This window comes from Macrosteles quadrilineatus, unplaced genomic scaffold (genome assembly GCF_028750875.1).
Source record: "Macrosteles quadrilineatus isolate MER2022 unplaced genomic scaffold, UCM_ALF_1.0 Scaffold_8__2_contigs__length_117827958, whole genome shotgun sequence".
Taxonomy (NCBI): Eukaryota; Metazoa; Arthropoda; class Insecta; order Hemiptera; family Cicadellidae; genus Macrosteles; species Macrosteles quadrilineatus.
In genome coordinates this window covers 23,418,119-23,444,551 of record NW_026542601.1, presented here as the reverse complement: position 1 = coordinate 23,444,551, position 26,433 = coordinate 23,418,119, and the positions used below count along the sequence as shown (strand labels likewise).

At 33.5% G+C, this 26,433-nt stretch overlaps 1 long non-coding RNA gene across 1 annotated transcript; it reads right to left on the bottom strand.

Moving 5' to 3' along the window:
* Positions 1-23,115: 23,115 nt before the first annotated feature.
* LOC129001783 (uncharacterized) lies at positions 23,116-25,635 on the bottom strand. The gene is made up of 4 exons (XR_008491492.1): positions 25,556-25,635; positions 24,820-24,952; positions 23,669-24,090; positions 23,116-23,230 (listed from the first exon to the last, which is right to left on the bottom strand). It is a non-coding gene; the product is annotated as an uncharacterized LOC129001783 (long non-coding RNA).
* Positions 25,636-26,433: the final 798 nt, after the last annotated feature.

The window sequence follows — 26,433 nt, the reverse complement described above, 5'->3', positions numbered from 1 at the left end:
ATAATATCATTGACTGAAATAATGAGAAAAAAGTTCTTTTTAATTTTTTTGAACCCGTAAGTTGCCTAAACTATACCCAGTATTTTTCACGCTGACTTAGAAAAAGGCTATCAGTAGAAAGAAATCTTCATACCTTCATTCCCTTGAAGTATTAGTCACCTCAAGAACTTGGGTTTGCTCTCGCTCCCCAGAACCTTTTATTTAATCTTAATTGTTCTAAATGTAATACCATTTTCCGAAAATTCAGGACTTTTTCCTACATAAAACAATTACATTTTTGGATTAAGTGAGAAGAATTCAGTAAGGGGGCATATTATATGGCAATTTTTATTAGGGTGGGTTATATTGAACTTTTGCCATAAACAATACAGTATTTTTTGTATCCCTCATCGTCACATTCTAGGATGCTAGGTTCTCACCCGGGCCCGTTTTACACATTACTTCAGGGTAGGCCTAGAATGTCACGGCATTTTCATGTTACTACAGCAATATGTGTTTGACGGGACTCGAACCTGTGACCTCGGAAACAAAAGCCTCCCCTCTATATCGCTAGACCATCTTGCTTTCAAAAGACTATGTGTTACAAATTCATTAAATAAATGCCCAACAAGTTTTTTTTTCTTTAAAGCACTTTTTACAAACACTTTGTGTAGGAATACAGCATAGTCCATCTTCTCTTAATTAGGATATTAAAGCATCATACATCAAAGTAATTGACTACAAAATATTTACTAGAAACGTTGACTAACAATGCAAGATACAACCAATAATCAACTATTGTATGAAATAAATTATGGAAAATAAAAACAATTACGATACAGCATTAGAAACTGAAGAAAAATTTTATTTACGGGAGACCACGAGTACCTTAACATAGATTGTTTTGTATCCAGCTTCACTGCATTCTGGTCTAATTGAAAGGTTTTTTAGGAGCCGTGCTTGGGTAACGTTACCAATTTACGAATAGGTGAGGTTGGGAGTAAAATATTAGCCTGAACAATAGTACTCGTACATCAGAAATGTGACTGGTTTATAAGGAAAAGTCTCAGATAATACTTGCGCAACTCTGCATGCCTCATTATAGAACTTCGCACATGCTACTTCCAACATGAAAAGTAACATCTGTTCATATTGTATCATCCTATTACTATTGAGTATACACGACTGCTTAAACCTATGAATATGCTTGATATTTCTATCTGAAAACAATATTTCAATATTTTATAAACATAGTAAATTACGTCAGCTAATTTTCATCAGCCCATTATAAGTTTTCTAAATAAAGCTCTAAAGAATGTTTTTTTAATTATAATTTGTCTTCAGTGGGATTATTAAAATTATTACAAACATCGTTAATGAGAGATTTAACTTGCCACAACGGATTATCTACCTTACTGCGTTGTATTAACTAACCGAACATTCAATGCTTCAAGACTATAATCGCGATGTAACCCTTGGTAGCGGATAAAGCTTTTACAAATAGCCAGCTTAGGTATCCTAAGCTAATGTCTGTCCTCACTTCAGCACATTACATTACTAATTAACTACTACACTTGACAATAGTAGTGAGAATTCAACATAGAAAATGGAATCCCCTGCTTAATGGAACAATTATTATGATAAACCCTGACTTTAAAAAATTGCTTTTACAAAACTTATTACATTAAAATAATGTTCTTACCATGTCAACGTCAGTTAATTAAAACGGTTTATCAGGTATTTTAAACTTTAAATTATTACCTATGCTATTTGAGTTCCTAGATTTCACTATGGTATAGCTTTGTAATGTTGATTTAAACGCTAATGATATAACCACGGTTATAAAAATTTTCGTGTTTTTGGACTAGGCTATTTTTATTGCTTGCTTAAACTAAGGTTTCATTTCACCCATGGTTCTTCCGTAGTGTATTACATAGTAGAATATAGCTTTCATTCACTTTTGAGTAGCAAATTTCCCTTCTTGTAAGTTACTTTCAACTCTTACGTGTCTTTCAGCAAAAAAGCGTTTTCTCTAGCACGCTCTTTCCATCCACCCATGACAATATGCAACACAACGCCTGAGCGTTTTTGAGTGTGTGACGGGAGTCCACAACCCAACGTACCTGTCTATACGACTTTTCCTAGATTCGCTTCATCGAGGAGTCATCGACCAACGGAGGAAGATTGCCACTGCCTTTGGAACTGGCGTCACAGTCTGAGTCCACCCTTCTACACTAAAACTTGCTTGGAGCTGATCTTCATAGAGCGTCTTTCGTCTTTAGGTTATCTCGTTGTTTACTCCTTTTCTCATTTTGGTGATTTAATCAATCAACGTAATCATCTCTCATTTTCTCCCCCTTGTGGATTTGTAAATTCTTCCAGGAAACATGCTGAGCTGCACAAGCCCACCTGGCACTCCCTTTTGTCTCTCTGTTTTCTTGTGTCCCTTCGAGCACCCATCCCACACGCGTGTATAAACTTCTAGTTGCACGGGTGTGTGGGGTGAGGGCATCAGTCGCGATCGTAGAGGTGATTGGAGAGGGAGCAACAACAAACCCCCAGTTAAACTAAATTGTCTACCAAAAATCGCATGTGTTTTACTAAGCAGCTTAACTCCATTTTTTGATTGCAGATGAGTCGAAAACAGCCGATTGAACCTTTGAGTGACAAACGATGTATCAGGTGGGCCAACTGCCCAGAACTTAATTAGCATTGCACCGAATAATAGCTTTACTCTATAATCGATCAACTCCTACGGAATCACAAAATGATTTAATGTCATACAGTTGCAAATATTTATATGCTTATATTCCCATAACATCATAATATAACGCTGCTAGTTTGGGGTTTACAAAAATTACTAAGCAAAAAAATATCCATTTTGAACCACACACCTACTGTAAGAAGGTAGTTAAAAACTTATTTTCTTACAGTTACCTGACAAAGTAGGCTTCCTTACACTGATTATAGCACGCAAAGTACCTAATTGCTGCATTTACTTACTTTTTCCGCACTACTTTTTTGTTGCACAGATTTTCTTGGTTGCACTCCAGTATACCAACCAAACAATACAAAACCGTGTGCTTTTTTATTAGGCACGTAATAAGTGTACACTTGGAAATAAGTTGGCAAAACTCAGCTAGTGCAGCGTTTCTTATTTTGTTCAAAGCTTAGATTAAACCTAACCTAAAACATGGTGTATAGTGTTTGAAAGACTAATAATTATGTATATGCTTTGTAGTAACTGTAGGAAAATTATAATGTGTAACGTGAATGCAAACTGCCATTGCACACTAGTTACACAAATAACTAATGCATGCATCCCAAATATTGGCATTTGGTAAAAACAGCCGTCCTTCTACTTATATTTACTCGTATCTAAAACATAGAAGGATCCAAACCATGTTGTTTTAGTATATTGTCTAAAAGCAATCAGAATTTCAATCAAGATCTTTAGGACTCAGACCAAACCGCAGTCTTACCAAAAGTCCAGGTCGTACTCAACTTTAAGCAGCACTTTGAATCTTATTTCTTACCCGGTGTGGCTTTGCTCACAAATATTTAAATAAAACACATTTAGATTTGTATAAACGTCACAAAACATAAATTTCAAATTAATCTACTAACTGACAAGATGCAGACGTAGCCATTTTAACCTATAAATACATCGGTGTGCCAAACAAACATGCTAAGCTCTTGTTTTGAAAACATCCCTGAAAAGCATTGTATAAAGTTTTTATGTTTAAGAGTTGTTTCTATGGCATAACAACAATTTGCATCTTGTTTATTGTTAATAAGAGTTCAAACATGGGAAATTCACATTGGATTTTATTTGTTGTGCGATTCCTGACTTCCTATACTTATAGTTGAAACAGTCCAACAACACAATGAAGCTCTCGAAGGAATACCTAGCACAAGTAGTACAGGATAACAAAAACGGAGTAGGCGATATTTTAGAACCAGAATGCATATGCGTTCCATGAGTCAACATCGTGTCAGTGAACGATAAGTGCATGTGATTTGTGAACAGAATAATGAGCACTATACGTATTTCCTTAGTTAAGTTTAGTGTTAGAAACCGAAGGGCTTGAAGATGCCGAAGCACGCTGTGAAACCATGTTGTATAAGTCGCGACTTTAATAAAAAATATAAGTACTAATTAATGTAAATACTGTTTAGCTAAGCAATCCTTGAAACTAGATTCACAAATAATTTTCTCTTCTATTCCCAGTCCTGTAATTTAATACGTCCTGCTCCATACATGGTCTGTAATACTGTAAAATCCACATTAGTATTTATTGTGATAATAACATTAAATAAAATAAACAGTTAGTATATTCAGGGATAATTGCAAATATATTACAGTTGTAAGAGGAAGGTAAACAGACAGAGTAAGTGTTTTGAAGAAGTCACTGGTGCTTGCTACCTTCAAAGTATCACATCAGTTAACACATGTTACAGTTATGGGCCATTACCTAGGATTTATTGAGCCAACATCAGGACAGGCTGCATACGACAGAGTAAGATAACCTTGTGGCTTATAAGGGGTATATTATCTGTTTTGTGCATCTAAGAATATTTAGTATTCGACAACAAGTAATATTTTTTAACATTTAGGTTAAAAATGGTTTCAAAAGAATGAACATCTGGATCTTGAGATTGAATGTGAATTAACAACAAATATAAAGCATTATTTCAGGATTTCTGCTAAAAATAAGTTTTTATATTTTTTGTTTTGTTTGATTAAATTAACTTATCAACAAATCATTTGTTTATCTTATTTACAACTAATAATTATTAATCATTATCTAAATCTGTATAAATATATGGATATACTATAAAATATACTACCTAATGATAGTATTATAATGAATAAATTATTTAATAAATTACTTATTGTTATAAGTCTTTTAATAATCCATTACAAGGAGCAGATTATGTATAAAGCGGAGATTAGGTAACATGTAGCACTTTAATGTTAAACTCAACGTGCAACTTATTGTAATGGTTGTATAAAGACACTTTAGAGACAGAGTCTCAGCCATTAACCTAGATTGTCAAGTGGAACCGATGTATATGTGTGAACAGTACTTGTGTATTTAACTTAGGTAACTTAAGAATGTTCTGCTTGTTACAAGTTGAAGGGAATATATGTATTATTAAATTTTGATTAGTAAATCCATAGTATTATTTAAGTAAAACTAGGTTTGTCTATTAATAGAGAGTAAACACAATTTTCTTATAAGATAGTTATGAATAATTCTTTTTATAAAATTGACTACAACTTTGTAAGACAAGGCTAACTGTAGAACTGCTTGACAGTTAAATAGGGAATAAAGCTTACATTTTTTTAATATTTGAGTGAACATCCAATCAGGAAATATGTATGTAGATTGGTTAGCCTACAGGTTTTCTGCGGTGATGGTATTACATTTGATGTTATCGTCGGTTCTTTAAATGGGTGTATGGTATCTTTCAGATGACAAAAAGAATTGGTATACAAATCTGATATCACATGAGAAATGGTTTTCACTAACGGATAAGGACTACTGTCCTAAAATTAAATAAGTCCTAAGTAAATTTTTTACTGTTATTGATAAATATTTTGCAACAATGCAAAACACGGTACGTGTGATAAGCATGAGAAATGAATTAACAATTATGATGTTTAACAATTACCAAAAAATAAGTAATTTTAACTTCATATTTTTCAGGGTCAATACCATCCTCGTTTTACGGGAACTCATCAAACTTGTAAAACTCGATTAGTCTGCAATATCACTTAATTTGTAACGTTTAATATTACTTCCATCGTTGAGTTTTAAAATTTTACGTAATAATATGGGGGTGTTTCTGATCAAAAGTATTTATTATTATTATATTTTCTGATCCTAATAACTTTGGAATTGAAATCTTTACAAGTCCGATTAAAATATTATGTTGTAGATTCATTTTCAACGGTAGTGCAACTTGACATATATCACAGTTTATAATGCACTAACATTACTTTAACTTTTATGTTTTACTACAGCTACACATTTTTTTACCAGTATATATTTTCAGTGACTACTTCGAAACTCAAAAGAGGTAAAATAGCGTAGTAATTTATTTTAATAGCCTCTATTACAGGCACTTGAGTTTTCCGATAGTTTGATATGATTACCATTTTTTTACGGAACCGTCTCCAATACTTGAAAGGCAAAGGTGGAACTGTAACTTTGCTTCAGATTAATAATTTCGCCTCATGATGTATTTAAATTATGTTATTTAAGATACTTCCGTTTAGATAGTAACATTTCTCCCTCGTTGCAAAAATGTAAATGCTACGTACAAAATATGTTGTAACCTGCCGCAAAAACTTTTGAATTTTTTTCACTTAGTAAGGTTTTTGACCCCCCCCCTCGAAAAACACAAACAACAAATTAGTGCTAATGAAATAAAAAGGAGATTATAAAAAAAAATAGTGGAAAAATATGTGTCTTATTAAGGATAAGACAAAGGCTTGCTGTCAAGAGAAGAGTTCCAAAGGTTTATTTTCCAAGCAGCGTTCACACACTTCATTTGTATCCGTCAAAACAACGGGTCTTCAGTTGATGTAACGGTCATTTAGCTGAAAAGCGGCAAATACCCAAGCTTAAACAAACTACTAGGGATATTTACTCAAGAATACACTGTACTTTGACAGTGAAAAATGTGTTCTGTTATACTATGACTTAGATTGTATTGTTTTGTCCTATTTTAAAGTTTTACTATTGGTTTTTAAGGCATATACAATCATTACAACATTTAAAATATGTTTTTTTTTATTATTGAATTTTGTTTTCTTAAATTCTTAAATGTGTGCAATATTATGCAATATTGTATTAACGCAAAAAATATTTCCATACTAACTGAGACGACGAACTAATAGATTCTTGATGTTTTGCCGTCAAACCTCAAGTGAAGTAAAGTAGGTTTTCTATCATAAGTTGGTGATATATCATACTTAGTAAAACTTGGAAGCTAAACCGTTATAATGATCACAAAGGCCACTTGTTAGACTCTGAGAAATATCAATAGCTTATTAACAGTCCTGTCTATAGAAATACATAGCTGGTTTTAGTCAATAACAAAGCTACACCATGCAAAGAACCTCACTACATTCTACACGCATTCTAGATCAAATTTCATAGAAAAAAGTTCAGTTACTCTTTCCTAAGTGGTTACAAAGTAATATTAATTATTATTTTGCCTAGCAGGTAATTTAAGTTTTTTTAAATTATATCACTGCCTGCCAAAGTGTTGGATTTAAATCAAAGATAAAATCACACTTATTACTTCTCCTTTTGTAATGATTGTATACACTGGATAATGTCTGTAAGATATCCTAAACACATTACTCGGGCAAGTCTCAGCTGATGTTTAGAGTTATTGATGGACGTCTCGAGCAAAGCTATTTATCCTCATTTGCCTCTGGCAGTATTGAAAAGATAGATCATTTTATTAAACGTTCTCACAAATCACTGGCCTTGTAATCTGAAAAATATCGAATACATCATAAACGTGACTCTTTTAGATCAATTCTCTATAGCATACACTGTACGGTAACAATTTACTTGAATATGCGTTTATAACCAAGTATAACCAAGTTTCACAAAAAATTTTCGTATTCTGCTTCTGTAAAAATATAAATAACTGCATCACCCTTATTCAGTGTAAATAGAAATATAAGCTGTGCTTTTTGGCCAAGCACAAAGAATAAACCCGTAATTAGCCTTACTAAATTATATTTACTTATACGTGGTAACAAAATGAAAACTTCTACCCTTCCTTTTGAACTTAACTTTTTTAAACTTAAAAGAACTAACTCTGTCAAAATATAGTAAAAGTACATTGGCTGAGGGATCCAGTAACAAAATACTCACAAGTTACTCAAAACTATGGATTTTTCAGAAGTTAAGGAATATTTTTAATTAATTGTTGACTATTTCTAGTTTCGTGCAAACAAATCGCTAATAATATAATTCTTTCTACAATATATTCTATAACATATTTTCGTGTGTCTCTCTCTCATCTTTCGACTTAATTTAATGATTGAAATAATGACGTTTCACAGTCTGCAAACTACTAATATAAAGTTTTTATAGATATACTAATAGTTCGTATCGTATACACCCTTCTCGAATGTTGGTCTTATAAATCCAAGTTAAAGGTCCATAAACGTAACACATGTTAAACTTATGTGATGCGTGTAAGGTGGCTCAATATGCGATGTGCTCACTAAACATTGACTGTTTGTATCGTATTTCCCATCATACAATTTATCATGTTTAGCGTGCATATTGTCTGCATGGTGTGCGATTTTTCAGTAACTCGTTCATCAGAAAAAAATCTGAAAACATTTAGGCTGGAGCCGTTTTTAAATCACTGTGAGCTGAAACGTTACTCGTATAGAGATTAGGATAAGTTAACATACAATAAAATAATGCTTACGATAAAATACTAGCTCACAAAATAAATAGGTGAGCTTGCTTTAAATAGTAGAGTTTTCAACAGCAGTTTTACCATCAATCCCTGAGGCTGCAATTGACCGCGACAAACTTTGCAACTTTATTAAAGGTAACTCGACCCTACAATCTCTGAGAAACTTTGTAGGTAGTTGTGTAAACTGTAAACTTTGAACTTTCCTAACTTTGCACCAAGTATAGTCTTTAGGTGAACTATACCTAGCCGTTTATGTGGATGTCTAAGAGATAAAGAGTAATATATGTATCTTCAATAGTTAAACGCGTATCGGTTCCACAACGAACATTTTTCAATGAGAAGGGGGTTGTTTCTAAACCATCTATAGTATGTATTTGTACATTGTTATGTAGGTTTTGCATAGGGTGAATATTTATATACAACGAATAAGATTTCTATTACATTACATATGAGTACAAAATGTTGTAGAACAGTTGACCGTAGTAAAATTGTCAAATAAAATCAAAATAACAAGAGACGAAGTTTTTACCGGGGCTATCGTTTCAAAATCAAAACCAGTTTCCTAAAAAAAGCTATCGCTTTTTTATTCGGTTTAAGGAAACTAATAATTTGTCTCATTGACTGAGTTACAGCCTCACGGTCACAATACTGACTCAGTACATGTCTCTATATCTCTACTTCAATTTCTACGTAAACAAAGGTGTAAACGAGTATCACGTGCAAACAAAGATGTAATTTAGTATCACGTGCAAACAAAGGTGTAAACTAGTATCACGTGCAACCAAAGGAGTACATAAACGAGTAATGCGTGCAAACAAAGGTGTAAACGAGTATCACGTGCAAACAAAGATGTAATTTAGTATCACGTGCAAACAAAGGTGTAAACTAGTATCACGTGCAAACAAAGATGTAATTTAGTATCACGTGTAAACAAAGGTGTAAACTAGTATCACGTGCAACCAAAGGAGTACATAAACGAGTAATGCGTGCAAACAAAGGTGTAAACGAGTATCACGTGCAAACAAAGATGTAATTTAGTATCACGTGCAAACAAAGGTGTAAACTAGTATCACGTGCAAACAAAGATGTAATTTAGTATCACGTGCAAACAAAGGTGTAAACTAGTATCACGTGCAACCAAAGGAGTACATAAACGAGTAATGCGTGCAAACAAAGGTGTAAACGAGTATCACGTGCAAACAAAGGTGCTAAGCCCAGTTAGTAAAGCTAACTACATGAGACGTTGTCATATCCTATATATAATACGAGTAAAGTTTGAATACTTGTCCACTCGATCTGGGAATCGGCCCTAACAAAATCGTTTATATTTACGGAATAACTAAGTTCTGTGTCAAAAATAAGTTCTAGACCAGTGGTATTGCCAGGAAAAATCTATTTTCGCCATAATATGAGTGCAAACTTTTGAAAATTTAACATGGGCCTTATGAGAAAACATTCCGCCATTGTTGTCATTTTGTTTACATTTTAAGACATAACGTGACGTTCTGTACCCACGGGCACCTCAGCTTGCGCATGCACATATGGCCTATTTACAAAAGACAGTACAAACGAAAAGGAGTCCGATGAATACCATTAAGCGTTGATTAACAATACACCGATTCGCATAATTTCTGGTGGCCTTACTGAATTATTCCAAGCAGATTATTTCGTTTAATTGTTGTTATTAGTTTTGTGGTAAATATTAGTCCGGAGTGTGGTAACTGTTTATGACGATTAGATTAAGGTATCTACAATCCTAAAATGCTATGGGAAGGGAGGGAAACAGGTCCGCGACGTAGGAAATGGTTAAGGAAGTAGTAAAGGTAAGTAGTCCGGAGTGTGGGAAATGTTTATGACGATTAGATTAAGGTATCTACAATCCTAAAATGCTATGGGAAGGGAGGAAAACAGGTCCTCGGCGTAGGAGGAAGTGGTGAAGGAAGTAGTAAAGGCGAGTAGTCCGGAGTGTGGGAACTATTAATGACGATTAGATTAAGGTATCTGTTATCCTAAAATGCTATGGGAAGGGAGGGAAACATGGTCCGCGACGAAGGAAGCGGCGCAGGTCCGCGGCGTAGAAAGTAGTGAAGGAAGTAGTAAAGGCGAGTAGTCCGGAGTGTGGGAACTATTAATGACGATTAGATTAAGGTATCTGTTATCCTAAAATGCTATGGGAAGGGAGGGAAACATGGTCCGCGACGAAGGAAGCGGAGAAGGAAGTAGTAAAGGTGAGTAGTCCGGAGTGTGGGAACTGTTAATGACGATTAGATTAAGGTATCTGTTATCCTAAAATGCTATGGACTGGGAGGGAAACATGGTCCGTGACGAAGGAAGCGGTGAAGGAAGTAGTAAAGGTGAGTAGTCCGGAGTGTGGGAACTGTTTATGACGATTATATTAAGGTATCTGTTATCCTAAAATGCTATGGGAAGGGAGGGAAACAGGTCCGTGACGTAGGAAGTCGTGATGGAAGCAGTAAAGGTGAGCGGTCCGGAGTGTGGGAACTGTTTATGACGATTAGATTAAGGTATCCACAATCTTAAAATGCTATGGGAAGGAAGGGAAATAGGTCCACGGCGTAGGAAGTGGCGAAGGAAGTAGTAAAGGTGAGTTAGTCCGGAGTGTGGGAACTGTTAACGACGATTAGATTAAGGTATCTACAATCTTAAAATGCTATGGGAAGGTAGGAAAACAGGTCCGAAATGTAGGAAGTGGTAAAGGAAGTAGTCAAGGCGAGCAGTCCGGAGTGTGTGAACTGTTTATAAGGATTAGATTAAGGTATCTGCAATCTTAAAATGCAATGGGAAGGGAGGGAAACAGGTCCGCGACGTAGGAAGAGGTGAATGAAGTAGTAAAGGCGAGCACTGTGGAGTCTGGGAACTGGAAACCAATTGTAACAGTTCGATTTCTGTATCTGAAAGTGAAATACTGAAATGCTATGAGATGGGATGGAAAGATGTCCAAGACATAGGAATTAGTAAATGCTAGCAGTGCGGAGTGTGGGAAATGTTGTTGGCAATTAGATTAATGTATTTAAAATACTAAAATGCAATGGAAATAGATGACAACATGTCCACGACGTAGGAAGTAGTAAAGTTTAGCATCGCAGAGTGTAGGAACCGTTTGTGTCAGTTAGATTAATGCATCTCTAATACTTAAATGCTATGAGAAGGGAGGGAAACAATGACGTAGGAAATGGTGAAGGAAGTAGTAAAGGCTGGCATCGCAGAGTGGGGGAATGATTTTCCCCGAGCAAAGCTCGGTCTCCAGGTACTTGTTAAAGAATTGAGTATATATTTTTCTATATACTACCTTCACTTCCTATGACGCTAGGCTATATAGGCTGGAACCGTTATACACATTGCCGTAAGCAAGTCCTAAAGAGCTTCGGAACTATCACTTAGCTTAAAGCCATTTGTAAGATGGGATTTGAACTCAGGATCTCGTGGACCGAAGCTCCGTTCTCTTCAATTGGATCAGCTTGCTCCCATATGGCCCGGGTATGGATAACCGCAGACCTCTTTGAATAAAGTTGCGCTTGTAATAGTTCAAGATTTGTCTGTGTCTACCATTTATTGTAGGCCTATAGTCAATGCTAAAAGCCAATGGCGGTTGAGCTCAGGTACCGTTTAGGTACGCTAGGTTCGATTCCCTATAGCTCGAGTTGTAATAAAGCCTGCGTAAGTTATCCCCGCCTCTCCCTCTATCTAAAAACTATTTGCACGGCTAACTGAATAAGTTAAAACACCTGATTCTATTTTTTCACTAAACTGTGAAATGCATAAAGCTTGTGTTAGTGTATGGGGTACTAGTTATGCGAAGAGTAAGAAATGAATTAATAATCACGACCCCGTGTATAAGTGCGACGTGTGTGTGACAAGTTGTATACAAAGCACGGCTTGTTACAGGATAAAATGATTGATTTATATTATTCAATCGTGAACAATTATTTCTTTTAACTAAACATCAATTAAATGTGGTTCCATATAAATGCTAAATTTTAAATTGAACTGTCATGTCACAACGATTGACTTAACATTTCCCTATTAGTGTATGGCATTTGACAACTGAAATAAATAAAATATTGATTAACTTCACTTTTGTGTGTCAGATTTAAATTAAATATTTTTGAATTGACTGCCATCATAAAATGGGATTTAATTTCAACCAATCTCGTCGAGACACTTTCACTTTCTACATGTTACCACAGTAAATATCTAAATCTATGATATTTAATTTCGAAACAAAAAAAAATTGAATCTCTTGCTGTTTGTTCACGAACAGAACATATTACTCAACGATAAATGGCAAAAATAAAATATATTTTCACTACAAAGCTTTGGGTTGTACTGAACCTTAGACATGAATACCCTATACCAATATGGATAATAAATACTCAGCATATTGATATTAATATCTTCTTCTCAGGTATTATCGCCCAATGCATAAGGAATTGTAGATAGGGTGTACTTAGATTTTTACCTTGTAATTAAAAAATTTTTATATTAGAACGAAATATGAATTTTAATCAAAGTTTTTCTTTATAAAATGGAATCGGAAAATTGTGTTAAATGGTACAACTAAAATAATTATTTTCCTCTCAGCTTTTTTCCAAATTAATTCAAATGTACAAGATGGCATTTTGTATGGCAATAATTGTTGACAAAGTAGGATTTGTGTTTGAAACTATCTACAGATAGAGCAAGGACATGTAATGAGACCGCATTGTTATGTTTACACACCTGACGATCAGCTGATTACTGATGTAGTTGACACAGAGTTACCAACGTGTGAAACCTGATCCAACCTGTGTGCACTTTAGAACCACAATCAGCAGACCTAAAACCTGCTACTGTATCATATTATCTACGTCTTCACCAACAATATAACACGAAATAGGCATAAACAGATTTGAAGCTTTGCAACACGAAATAAAAATATATAGAACAATAATTCTTATTATTCTTCTTGTCCTTCATTCTTTTTAAGACCAACAGTAACAACGAATCAAAAGAAAACATTAATTGTAAATTTAAACAAATAAAACATCTGATGAATTAAATAATATAAAAATAATCATCCAGACACACTCCAAGTCTTCAGAAACACGAGATGACTTCAATCTGTCATCCTTCAAGCTTGAAAATTATTCTCCCTGTATTAGCTTAGAAACCATTTCAATGTTTTCTATTATCATCTTTAACAAGTGGTCCAGAAGTTTGGTCTTCATGACTTCCTGAGTTCAAAATTGCTATACTTGACGACAGACTTCTTCAATTCCTTTCCAACAGCTTCTTCATCACAGTCTGATTAGTTTTAGATTTAATCATGACACCAAAAGGATCATCCATATCTGAAACGTCTATACTACACTTTTCATAAATATCCATGTTAGACGTTAACAAATATGTAACAGTCATTGAACTTGGTTTACTGGTCGCTTCTTTCAAATTTACTTTCCCCACTAACACCCAACAAAGTAATATTAGGAATAATAGATTCAATTTATTTTTTTCATCCAAGTAATGCATAATTATGGGGTTACGCAATGAATACATAACATACAGTTCATGCACAGTCTATACTACGGATAAATGTAACATTAAAAGTAGTTATTTCCGTTGAAATTTTAAACATTTAAAAAATTCAAAGCTACATTTTCCACATATTTCCTTTGTAAGGTTACAAACATTTAAATAGTTGTCTGTGAAATCAACTGATAGCTTGTTGTAAATTTGTTTTACTGATAATACTTTGGTTTGGGTTTCTTATGATTATTGATGCCTCTTCTTATAAGGATTTTGTATGGATAAATATAGTACTAGTGTACCTGTTGCTCGAATTCGAGCAATTGCGAAGCATTACAGGCGACTCAAAGATTATATGGAAATACTCACGATCTACACAACACAGTTGGAAATAATCAATAATCAAAATGTTTTGTAAATATCTTATTTTTTTTAAAAAGATGATCTTGTTTTTTTAGTGTTTTCTACAAATTCTTCCCTCCCATAGCCGCATTAGGTTGTCTATGATAACTATTATAAATGAAAAAAAACATTATTTCTATTTCTTCTACTTGGTTAAATTCTATGACTTTTTCTATGTTTCCATTGTTTGCAAATCGGTTATTTCAATTATTGCTCAAGAAATGTAGAACAGTGTTAATTCAGTTTTATTTTCAGCCTAAATCAAACTGTCCAGGATTTCTCGCTCTTTTCCATTGTAACAATTACACCAACCCAAGTTTTGTCTACAGATGTAATATTCCAACGAATATCACCTACGTACAATCTCCAAGAAGTGGTAAAAAAGGCAGAAACCAACCCATACAATAGATATAAGTTAACTCCAAAATAAATAATTTTAAGAGTTACTGTGATATTAGGATTTTCCACTTATTTGGTAATAGAACATTATATTGCCAAAAATGACACGATGCATAAGAAAATCCATTTTAAAATCAGAAAAACCAATTGCAAATACTGTACTTAGTTTTGACAAATTCAATAAATCACAATTTAAATATTAACAGCTGTTTCATTAAAAAGTTGTGTAGAATTGTGCATATGGTCGTAATGTAAACAAATCTGAAGAGGCAACTTTAAAGGCTTCTGGGGCAGAGCCCCAAGGGAATTTACTTTGTTCCTCTTTTGATGGCTCATCTACAGACCAAGACCTTTCTTTAGAGACCCCTACCAAGTTTCTACGCCCAGCCGTTCTCTCAAATTAGCTGTGACAAAACCCCCGTTTTCCTCCATAAGAATAACATGGGATGAGAATTTAAAGGCCACTGGGGCAGAGCCCCAAGGGAATTCACCATGTTTCTCTTTTGATGGCTCATCTACAGACCAAGGCCTTTCTTTAGACACCTCTACCGAGTTTCTACGCCCAGCCGTTCTCTCAAATTAGCTGTCACAAAGAAAAACAGTTTCAAATTAATATATAGATTGATAATAAATAATAAGTGCTAGGTGTACAAATTAAAGAACAGCGACGGTAAAACGGTTGAATTTTATAAAACTGGAGTTACTTGATTTTCGATCATATATTTGGTCTAGCTGTGAAAAGATTTAAATTGCATATAAAACCGCGTATGATTAAGGTAGTCAATAAAATTAAATTAGAACATAAAATACGCAAACACAGCTCCATTATCAACATAGGTCAGTAGTAGACTAATGCATGAGATAATCATGAATGTAATAACGCCGGTAACCAATAATCGGCCAACCAGAGAGATAGCTTCCGAATAAAGCATTAACGTGATAACAGTTAATAGTGGAATTTAATTATAACATCAGTATAAAATGTCTTTCCAATTATTTATTGAACAATATATTATAACTGTAACCCATTGTTACTTTTACTCCAATTGAGTGCATTTTTTATTTTCTAATCCTAAAATTGGTACTGGTTTATGTTAAATTTAACATTGTAAAATATGGATTTAATGTAATGAGCTCAATTTTTTTTTATATGACATCTTTAAAAAGCTGTACAGATTATTATAGCATTTTATGAGCAAACCCAAAATATGTCTGGCATTTTAAAATATTGTCTGGCATTTTAAAATATGAAGCTTCTAATGCAATGACATGCATTTTTTTATATGAATGGTGAAACTAAGTAAGTTAACCTCGTTTAGAGCTTTACTCGTACCCAGGTAGTGTGAACTATGCTATCCATATTTTAAATATGCTTTCAAATCAGGCAATAAAATCATTATTCCTCAACAATATACTATGGTTATTCTACACAAATTCTCAACAGATTATAAGTAGATTGAGGACAAATCCATGCCCTGCTTATACTGAACTGCAACCTAAGCGGTGGAGTTTTCTTCTAAAACATTCAAGTTGTCTTGTATTCACTGAGCGCTTCAGATAAGAAGTAATTCACATTCCACTTCACCCAAAGCACAGTTGATGTTTCAGTTGACCAAGGCTAAGATCAGTGGCTACAACAGCTGAATATTAAATGTAACTGTCGGAGAACTGACTGAGTTTAAGCTTAGATTTAACATACAAAAGTTGTATCAGTCTTAGGAGAGTAGGAAACAATTTAAAGGCTGGATCCGTCCCGTTTATAAAGAAAGCGTATTGTTGAGTATCATTTGTTTTTATTTTTTTATTTTTTTCAAAAACTAAAACATTACTTTTACACAATGATCTGTTTATAAAAATTGGTTGTCCTATAATATTGTAACAAAAAAGTTCATCATAAATCAAAATCCTCTCTACATAGAGTAAATACTTAAACAACAATGGTGTTCTCAGATGTCACGGACATGAAATACACGTAAAGCAGACTCCTAAATATTACAATAGTATATGAAGTCAAGTGTGGTAATATGCTGTTTGGATCAGTTTTAGTATTGATTTTATATGACATTACACAAAAAGTAAGATTTTATGTAAATCATCTATGATAATTGACTACGAATAAAGTATAATAAATCATCATTATTTTTCCTCTATCTTATATTAATGCTAGCTTAAAGCGTAGAGATAAACTCTTTAACACTTTATTTGAATGTATCATTGGGTGTAATTTTAACATAGACAACCTGCTTAAAATCGTCCCTACTTTAATTAAACTTATATCAAATAGTAATGGGTTTAATTCGATTACATAATGCTCAGCTTAAGCTTTGATCAATTAGTCCAAGTCTGTATTACAAAGGAAGTCCCCATTAGTCCGTAATGGATTGTTACATTGAGAAATAGTGTTAACAGTAATCCATACTTCATAGTGCTTACGTTAAATGTATTTTATTACGTCACTCGCCGTACTTAGTTAATAGTTTGCCAATATACTTGTAATGTGTTATAAAAGAAAACAACTTAAAAGATGAAATACAAATGGGATGAATATGTAGGTATATGTAGGATTTCAATTTATATAACTGTTCGAATACTCAATACTTCATAATTCCTAGTACTGTATATACTTCACCAGTCTAAACCACACGTCACCATCTTGCCAGTTTACGTACTTGTCTTCATATTAAAAATGCATGGCTAGTGCTGTCACATCACTCATTATTTCCCTTAGTTGAATTATATTTTGGTTTATTATTTGAATCAGGCGATGAATATACCTTAAAGTTCTTTAACTTTAAGTGTATGGTGAGTAAGAGAATATATAAAATGTTTAAATTACACACGTAATCATTTCCAAGCTGTTTTCTGATGCTATTACAGTCATTTAGTTGCTTGAAATCAAGCAGAAATATTCAGTAAGGAAGACCGTCACAATTCCTTAGCTCAGGCACTTTAAAATTTTCGTGGAAAAATAATCTGAAATAGATACCAATTCAGGAATTTCAAAGGTATGCCGATCCATACAATACCATTAGAGGTGATAGTTTAAAAGTAATTTATCAATCAAATCCATGTAACAATACAATGTATATACGATCCCTTTCTTCAGTTGCGTCATTAAGTAACATGATTCGTTTTGCTTTTGGACCATCAATCAATCAATGTCAGTTGACATTTGATGATCAATTAAAATGTATTTCATATCTAGATAAACATCAGGTTTTGAGCACAAATGTTTTTAATTTCTCCTTTCCAGACATCCAACATCTAATTGCATTGTTATTTGTATCATCATATCTATATTTGTTAAAGACATTTAGATATAACTCACAAATAAGGAGGGCTCTTAGCTAATTTTGTATTTTTAATACTGTAGACTAACTTTGCTTAACATACTAAATAAAAACCTGTGTAGAAACTAATTACATAACGGTATAAAAAGACCCATTAACCGAAGAACCAAGAAGGAGGTACAAAAAGGTATATTGCATATTACTTTTTATTGGACCATATTTTTGAACCAACATTGCCAGATATAGTGTTCTTATACGGTGAAATTTAGCAGGTATCTTCAAAACTGGGGACTACAGAAGAACAAAATATTGGTTCCAACAAAACAATAATACGGATTTTCTTTCAAAATAGTTTTTGTAGAAGTAGCATAATTGGTGGTCACATTAATACTTTTGATAATTCATTGCAAAGTGGTGTACATAAAATAATATCTGTGTGGTAGGAGGATATGTAGTAATATTATATTTTGTTACTCACTAGTGTAAGCTTACCATATCCCATCCCATTACGTGGTAAACTCTATCAGAAGCCATCGTGATTGAGATTCACCTACTGATCAGTGTAAAAGGTCACGTACAGGGATTGGTGTAAGAAGTTGGACCCAAGTAGGGAATCGTGTCATTCATTATTGAGACAGACCTTTTTTGTCTGATCGCCCTGGTTACATTTTGTTAGCTTTCGGTTTGAATGTAGACAAATTCCGTTGAAAATTCCTTCAGAAATCTCATTTAGACTGACCATATCGAATAAGTAGGTAGTTAAAACTTTCTTGGAAATTCTAAAATAAAATAGAATATGAATCGTGGCACAGAGGAATAAATCCATAGATATTATTTCTCTATGGCGAGGACGCAGTAAAACAAATCTAAAACGCATAAACTGAAATTACGAGTCTCACTGAATCAGAAATGTAATGTACATTGCGACGGTAATTTTAGATTAGAAAACTTCACTGTTGACACAAGCACAAATACCAAGTTTTAATTGAACTAGTTTCTGTACTCGTGCTAAGGGAAGTGTGCAGATAGTAATATAGCATATTATTACTCAGACAACAATATTCAAACAACCATATTAAACGTTTTATGAATTGTAAATGTATTCTTCCTGTTGCCTATTATACGGAAAGTAAATAAAAGAAACCCATTATACCTGTATGGTGCCCCTGAGAATAAATTCAAGTCAAACATTTTAGTTGATATAAGTATTAAAAATTAGTAACCATTATTTCGATTATGAATAATAATTTTTGGATTTATTATATTTTAAGAAGTAAAGTAATAAATATAACACGTTTATATATCATCATACTGTATATCAAGTACAAAAAAATTGCATTGAAAATGAGTCCTTAATAATGATTTTCAAATTATAAAAAATTTTATTGCTGTAAAATTTAAAAGAAATGCCCAATGAAAATACCCCCGCCGCAGCTACCTGCAGGCTAAGCGAATTTAAACTTGTCTGATTACATTTTTACTCAAATATTTCCATAAATAAGACTTATTTATTCCCAATTTAGATAACTTTAGATTTAAAGAGTGCTTAGGTTTGCTGCTACGGGGTAAGTAAACAGTGTTTTTAACCATATGTCAAAACATGATTTAGTATAGGATGAAATAAATAAATTTTCAAATTTTATCAACATACATCCATAAACAAGTAAACTACAACAGTTTTTCTCCATCAAAATATCATGGGAATATTAAATTACACTTTTTTGAATTTTCCCTGTGATCATTAGGCGTACAACAGTGCTTCAATATAATAAATTATTTCTCTTTTTAAGCTCTACAAAATGGTTTGTTTTTAGGGTCAAAATTGTGAAAACCCCATTTTGACCCCTAAAATCCCCAATAAATCCCTGTTCACGTGGTCCGATTATGCTGGTTCGCGAACTTGTTCGAATAAACGAAGGTTTACACGTTTACACGTGATCAAAATCGGATAATTTTTGCTCGAGTTATCGCGTTAACGGACACATAAATATATATATATATTTAAATTTGAACGGATGGTGTGTTTGGCCTCTGGGGGCCTCAAAAACGGTCCCGGGTCTAGGTCTTACCATGAGACTTACGGTAATAGCATGTTCCCTATATGGGAAATTCGCTAAAAGCATATCACGTGTTTTTTTAAACTAATAATTAAAAACTATTTTCTCACTAAAACTCTATTATTACAAAAAATAGTTTAAAAGATCAGGCTAACTAGTGTTATGGTAGTTGCAAGAAACTAATTACATTATTATTTCGTTCTAATCTTCTATCAATAGATACTTGAACCAGAAAAGCCTCTTAAAATAATTTGTCTCATTTTACAAATGACGATAGGTTTAAAGTCGTCGTGCCATTGATTATTTTATTGATTGTTGAGCGTTGTGTAAATTTTGCAACACGATGTCTTAAAATTGATTTCAAGCTGGAAACCACTCGCGGATATTTGGAAAACTTTCTTATCACCGGAGAACTCTCTCCGTTAAATGTTGAATGACCGTCGACCTATTAGTGTTGGTCAAGATCAACTCAAGTTGCATTTCGCAGCATTGTTATTCTTTTTGTTGTGAATTGATATTTGTATGTGAAAAATCCAAACTATTGATTAAACTGTATTATATAAAACGAGTGTTAATCCTTTAAAGCTTGGATGAATGAGGTAGGATCATCGAGCTTTGGTGCAGGTTTATTTTGTTTACCCAATCAATTAAAATAGCTTAAAGTGTTAGTCGAATCTGCACGGATCAATCACTATCCTGTTCTGCTGGAAGTTTTGGGCGTTGAATGCATATTTTAATTTTGTTGTTTTAACTGAAATGGAAACCTGGAAGACTAAATTAAAATATAATATAAAAGTCATAAAATGAAGTTATGGTAAGATAGTTGAGAGTTAGTTGTACATCTATTGATAAAAATTCTAAGTGGGTAATACCAATGAATACAAAACCTTATAAGAAGCGGCTTATTTGGTGGTAATACATTACAATTTAGAGCTTGATCAGCTGTGCACCTATACCAACAGGTGCAGGTGGTATGCAGTGATACCAACCTAGCTCGGTAGATAACCTATCATAAAGTTATAACTATAGATGTTTAAAAATGTATAAAAAAAATAATTATCTTACAAAGGGTGGGGTAGGTAAGTGTCCATAATTTTGAAGGTAAATTAATTAAAAGACAACTAAAAATGTTAGAACTTAACTTTGGGATTGGGATCAAAAAAGTACATTTGGGAGTTTATTGTAATGTAATTTCACATGGTTACAACTACGAGAATCAAATGTGTTATTAAAGTATACAATTCAATGCTGGTAGGCGATGTATCTGAGTTTACAGATACCACATTTAAACCTGACACCATACATCAACTTTAAAAATCCAGACATTTGATCAAAATGTAGTGTTAGAAAACACGTACCTGGTTCACTGCCATTCTGAACAGTGCCTTTCGGAGCAGTGACTGCGCAGCTTCGGAGCAGTGACTGCGCAGCTTCGGAGAAGTGACTTCGCAGATACGGAGCAGTGGCTGTGCAGCTTCAGATCAATTTATAAATATTCTCTGCCTAGCTGACTCTTGCTCCATTTAAATATTAAGTATTTTGTCTGAGTCATATTTATATACAAGGTATTAATGATTGTTGAATTGTACTGGCAGGAATTAACAAACTCAAAATAATTAATACGTTTCTCAAATGTCATTTGCCATGCAAGTGAGGTATCAAGGTTTGGGAGGAACAGGTCCCTTCGTTGCTGTTTTTCTGTTGATGAGTTCCTGATAACAAGGTGATGCCCTGAAGTCAGACATTCAAGCCAACCTCCAGTGATGATAGATTGAGATTGGAGCTAAGTAATTTTGCATTTTTATTCAGACAATTGTTAAAACCCACCCCTTCTCCACTCAAATTAGCCTGGAAATATAAGTACTTAAACAGAAATTGGAACGTTACAACAATTTTCCGTGGATCATTCCTACTTAGGACAAAACTTTTGCTGGAGGCAATATTTTTCTTAAGTATTTTTGAAAACCCTTAAAATGGACCTTTAAAGTCCCCTACCCCCCTAAGCTCCAACCCCACCGGTCAGTACTTTCAGTAGGACCCTTTTTCCTACACCTGTAAAATTTTGCTTATATATGAATGTTTCCCCTATTTGGTCTTTTTGTCTTCGTTGTGTGGACTAGCAGCTTTGATGAGGCAGATCTGCTACCTCACCCCCAACACACTCTACCCTTTCGTATTCAGATGCGTGAGTTTTTTGGTCTCGGTACCTGTCACGGCGTTTATGCCGCTCTAACAGCTCCACAACAGATCCTATGTGTCAATGATGTGGTGTTTTGCCTGCTCGTATAACAGCTCAGTTTTTTATGATCAGCGTCAGAGTTTTCACAGCAAAGTTGCCCGTATATCATGGGCCTTACTGCCAATCGACTAAGTTAAAAATTCGCACTCAGTCCAAACAAGTACTGTAGGCTGGTTAGTTAACTATTTTGACTAGAATCTACCAACCATGCGGCAGCTTCAAACATATTTTGTGTTATGGAAAATAAGTCAAAGTCATTGTCACTATCTAGTGAATTCATGTGAACCGTTTTATAACAGCTTTTTCCTACAGTCGCCTGAAAAGTGGCCTTCCTCGTACTAGTTGTAGCACAGAAAGTTGCTAATTGCTGCATCTATTTGCTTTTGCCGCACACTTTTCGCTTTTTCCGCTTTTTTTGCCGCAAGTATTCCAACCAAACAACACAAAACCACGTGCTTTTACTACGCAAGTAATACTTGTATGCTTGAAAATAAGTTGGCAACACTTAAAGATATTACGACTACTATCAGCTGGTGCAGCGTTTCCCATTTTGTTCAATGTTTGGATTTAGCCTAACCGAAAACGTGTTGTACAGTGTTTGAAAGACTAATATGCTTTACAGTGACTGTAGGATCAATATAATGTGTAACGCGAGTGCAAAGTGCCACTTCACCCACCAGTTACACAAATAACTATTTTGCTATGGTAACTAAAAAGGAAAACAATTCAACAGGAAAACCGTAAGAAATGTATGGTCAAGTATTTAATAGATAATATGTAACACAATAATACATTTGTAGGTTGAATATGTGCCGAAAGGTCCATCATTCTGTAATGTATGGTCTGTAGTTTCCAGTTATGGGTTTTGGCCAAATCTGCAAACCAATATTACTATATTAAAACGACATGTTTGTTAAGAGTAAACCATAATAGATTGTCATAGTGCTTCGCGTTGCTACTTTACTATTCGGCTTTATTTATCCTGATATCAGATATCAAACATGCATTTTTTATTATAATCATCATTCTTAAATTATGAATTATAATTCAAAAGAATGCATTGTAAAGCAGCAAATTGCTTTTGAATTTATACCATAATCATGTTTCAAAAACAGGGTAAGGTTAAAATTCTCCATAAGGTTGGTGTTATTTTAAAGGGCTAAAACAAAGATGGTCTCAGATTATCAAAACAGCAAGTTCATACAGCAGTTAAGAGAAAATATATCTGTGAAAGAGCTAAGCTTTATAGTTATTCATCTGAGATATTTCCCAGCTGTTCCTCCAACCTCAATTTAATCTTGAATATTACATACCTGTACCCACGAACTATGGTTAAGGACAACGGGACAACCTTCTTCTGTAGTAGGATTATCAGTGTCACCTATTCGATATACCGCACACTTTTGCTTCCCTATTACAAATATCTTGTTTGTATCTGCTACTCCAATATAGTAAGTAACATTATCCTCGTTGCAATTAACTGCACTTGAATTTACTTCTAGCAAAAGTGTCTCATCAAATCCGTATATTCCTATTTTATAATTATAAATTGACCCTGAATTATTATTTTTAGCTCTTCTCCAGCAGTACATTGAGTATGATATGTGCGTTTTCGTGTTTCCTTGACTTAGCATGTAGGTGTCTTTTGAACACCATATAGCATGAAGAATCCAATCATTGTTCATTGGTATTGTTTTCAGTTGAAAACATTTCTTCCGGGTGCAAACATCTGTGACTGAAAATATAAACTGATTATCCTACACTGTGTTATTACAAAACTAGCAGAGTACGAGTTAGGCGTATATATAAGTATAAAATGCTTATTGTAGTTACTCGTGCTCTGCGTTTGCAACGACGGGTTGAGAAAATTTAGTTCTATAGTATAACACATCTACAAATAACCATAATTTTCTACCAGTGCACCTAAACAATATACAAAAGTAGATTTTCAAACATTCACAAGACTATCAAATACCTCTCTGCAAAATTTCAGCTCAATTGGTCCAGTAGTTTTCACATAATGGAACTTCAGAGTTAAACACAAACATCCATACTTTCACATTTATAATATTAGTAGGATGTTTTCAGTGGGTATGATATAAGTAGACATACCATTATTGTGGAAAACATTTTAAAGTGATTTATGATGTGTACTTTAAAAGCTCTTAAATTAAACAACTGATCCTGCTTGTAATAATTGCTAATGATTGGTTTAAAGATACCCAAAAACTTGAGGTAAAGTCAAAGTTATGCTTATTTCTGGTGTTACTGTTATGAGTTACAACTCTTTACTCAAAGAATGTTTCATTATTAAGACAAGAAATTGCCAGAAAATCATAATATAAGGTTGTATAACACCATTTCCAAATCATAATGAACAGACACGTTTGACTTGGCGTCGCTTGAACATGTTCTCATGTCTCATGCTTGGGCTTACTAGATAAGTATTTAAGAACCAACTCACAAAAAGAATTGGGGTTTCCTTTTCTAGTCAGCGATTGCTTCATCCGGTTTGTGATGCCGTGTACCACTGCCCCCACTGCTGAGCATGTTCTTTGGAAGGAAGCGTTTTGATGTGAATAATGGACACAACCAATCTACATTAAATGACAAAATAAATAAGCATTTTAAGTAAATATTGACATTATAATATTGAAAAGCTAATAAGAATACTCTAAAAATTATTGACTTCTTAGTGTAATTTTCCATCTTCATTCAATTTCAAGTTACCTATGTACGAACTATAAATAACTAGTAATCTGTAAGTATAGTCTTTAGCATCTATAGATGGTAACCTCCCCTTTAAACTGCTCAAAAATAAAACGGTTTTCTTCAGATTGCTTGAAACATAATTCACAAAGAAACCCTATTAATTATTAAAAATCTAAGCGTATTTTTCTCCAAATAAATACAAGATTGTATTTTCTTGTCTGAATTGCACAAAATGTTCTCTGTAAAACACTTATATTAAGAGCAAAAGAATATTTATGAAGTAAATACTGCATATTCATGCGGTTTAAAATTTTATGAAAAAGGATATACAAGATTTTAAGAATCTGTTTGAGCTAAAAATTATATTTTTCAAAACATACTTGCACTCATGTAGAAAACTATTAAGACAAAAATGATTTTACTTGGTTAAACAAAACGTAAACCCCCTATAAAGTAAAAAATAATAATATTTTATGGATATTAAATACCATTAAAACAAAGAGAAGCCATCGTGAAGTACTCATGATGCACCAACAACCAAACTCACATATCTGACAGTCATTCACAAGTGGTAGGCATAACATTTAACTTATATGATAAATTAGAGTTTTATTTAAACAGTTGTCATAGTGTCATCGACATATTCTCTGTTTAGGCAAGCAGAAACCAAGTACAGCTCAAAACTAAATAAAAGTAAATCATTAACTCTTGGTTTCAAAAAAGGTGGTCCAGGGGGTTGCAAGGGGGTACCCAGATAGCGATTAATAAAACTGATTACAATAATTACCAAAAAGTAATTTTTTAATTTGTATTGTACAGATAATATTATAAGATGTCTTAGATATAACCTAACACGTACATCTTTAGTGTCAAAAAATGTCAATGGCTTTTCCAAGGAATATTTTAAGAGCATTTTTAACCAAGGGAAGAAATTGGAGTGACTGTTTTGGTTCATGTTAATGTGTTTTTGTTGTTTTCTTTTCTTTTGTCTAAACTCACTCCTCAATTTCAATTGGCTTTGTATGGTATGATATTGGCGGATATTTTTAGCATTAAAATGTAATAAACCCACAAGCCCTTAAAAGTTTCAAATTGAATCTAAACTTAGTTGAAAACAAATTACTTTTTAAACTTCCCCTTTTTCAATAATTTTTTTTAAGTTACAGTGTGTTGACAAAATAATAGTCTGACAAAGTCCGAATTAAAATACCAGAGCAGCTTAGTTGCAAAAATTGAATAAACTATTGCTCAAAAATGTATTTGGTGTCGAATAAGTTTACATATTCTTACTGCCAGTGCAAAGAGCACTAAAAAATATCTCTCCGCAGGCAGTAAATCCATTATTGCATTCGTTTTTACATACAGT